This window comes from Chelmon rostratus, chromosome 16, assembly GCF_017976325.1.
Source record: "Chelmon rostratus isolate fCheRos1 chromosome 16, fCheRos1.pri, whole genome shotgun sequence".
NCBI classification, from domain to species: Eukaryota; Metazoa; Chordata; class Actinopteri; order Chaetodontiformes; family Chaetodontidae; genus Chelmon; species Chelmon rostratus.
The window spans coordinates 7,827,837-7,829,838 of record NC_055673.1 but is presented as its reverse complement, the minus strand read 5'-3'; the positions used below and the strand labels follow the sequence as shown (position 1 = coordinate 7,829,838).

Sequence of the window (2,002 nt, the reverse complement as noted above, 5' to 3'; positions counted from 1 at the left end):
TTAAAGCAGGGGGAAACACTTAGCCTAGCTCTTATCGTCTTTGCAACAGAAGGCAACAGAAGTTAAATTTCAACTTTTACAACCTGTAAAAATGATGAAGCAATTGGGATAAAACTTGTTCATTAGTGAACTTTAGAGGTGTTGGCAGGAAGATTTTGTTGCCTCTGGACAGGCGAGCTGTTTCCCCATTTCCAGTGTGTATGCTAAGCTAAGCTAATGGTCTTGATATGACAGAGTATTTCCCAAAATGCCAAACTTTTAATGCCAATAAGAGGTTATATTGATATTTTAAAATACCATCATCAATATCAACTTGTCATACTGCTGACAGTCGTCATAGAGTCAGAAACTCTCGCCAAGGGCCTTTGGCATCAGGGAATCCAGAGCTGGGACTCACCAGCCTTTCACCGCCACGAACCATTCCTCCCAGTTCACCTACTGACAGTTTTCCAATCTGTAATCGAGAAGCGGAGAAATTCCAAACTTAACGGAAGCGTCAGCCCCCCCCATCCTCCCGTGGCTTTGACAGACATGGACATGGCATCTCCACCCGAGCGTGAAATAGCCACTTGTGTTTTAGCCCAAACAACTCCATTCCTATGTGACTGTCACCCCACACACACACACACACACACACACAGAGACACACACACACACACACTCTCCTTGAGGCTTTTGTAATCCTGCAGGACTGACTGTATGTCCTGAAGAACTGATCAATACAATTCAATCTGCTCACAGGTCTTTGCTGCGTTCGGCTGCGGCTGCTATCCAAACAATGAATGGCTGGACACAGAGGGACCCGTGTACAAATGGAATCCCATTAAAACGCAATGGCTCTCGGGGGCCGACTCTGACCCCCCCCCACCCCTCCCCGCTCCAACCGCGGCGGCTATTTTACGCCCCTCTGATTGACAGCTCCCATCCGGGCGAGGAAAGATGCTGTTACCATGACAACAGCTCATGCTACACCGCCATGGATACGAGCTTTTGATAAATATCTCTCCAGAAATCGGCGGCTGATATTAAGAGGTCATTAAACTGGCTACAGGGTTTTATAACGTATTTACACTCGCAGACATGGTGGAGAAGGTGCCGATGATCCGAGTGACAGCTGTTTTGTTTCGTGACAGACACATGTGCTTTTAAGTGCAGTTAAAATACCTATAATATCAACAGTGAGTGGCCATTATTCACATTGACAGAGATTTGAGTTTCTCATCAGAGATAAATACAATACAGTGAATCTTCCTAACAGGCTGACAGACAACATTTCCATGATGAGCTTTTTGCACACAGCACATCTCCTTTCTACACTATTTTCAATATATCTCATCTAAAAATAGTTCCAAGCGGTGAGATGGAAAGCAGACAGAGCAATAAGGAGGCGGCGATACAGAGGGGAGGAAATGAAAACGGCTCTTGTTTTGTTATCCGTGATGTCTTTTCTTCTTTTTCTCTCCTCATTAGCGGTAAAGAATATCAAGTCGTAGTATCTCTCGGTTCACGGAGCCCTTTTGCTCTTCCTGCTCGTGTTTCTGTCTCTCAGCCACTCCCTTTCCCTTTGTTTCAGTTTACCTACTGGCACGTTGCTTTTAGGGACACCGAGGGAATTTCCTTCTCGCGGTTCATCCCCTTCTTTTTTTTTTTTTTTTTCCTCGGGTTCTGCTTCATCTCCCTCAGATTGCTTTCTCACAACGATGTCATTCATTTCGTGGGAGCCAGCTTAACCGTGCCTAATGTGATGCCAGGTTCAGTGTTTATTCCCAGACTGACTGCTGGCTGCTTTCACAGTGAAGTTCTCTCAGGCGGACTGTCTACCCTTAGAGGGTGATCCACAACACGGAGAGGGCGGAAAGTGAGGAGGCTTCGGCGGGCGTTGTCGAACACCGTTTACAGGATCTACGCACAGAATGAGAGAGAGGAAGAGCACAAAAACACACACATGGTTGTGTAAAATGTCTCACCCCTGTTGTGGGATTAGTCTGTGAGGAGATAAGGG

At 46.2% G+C, this 2,002-nt stretch overlaps 1 protein-coding gene across 2 annotated transcripts in view; it reads right to left on the bottom strand.

Annotated features, from left to right (window-relative positions):
- Positions 1-1,633: 1,633 nt before the first annotated feature.
- samd12 (sterile alpha motif domain containing 12) overlaps positions 1,634-2,002 on the bottom strand; it is a 104,301-nt gene continuing 103,932 nt past the window's right edge. For both annotated transcript variants that reach the window (XM_041955323.1, XM_041955322.1), the window contains exon 5: positions 1,634-2,002. This exon is cut by the window's right edge and continues 753 nt beyond it. The gene's annotated coding sequence lies outside the window, so the exon portion shown is untranslated.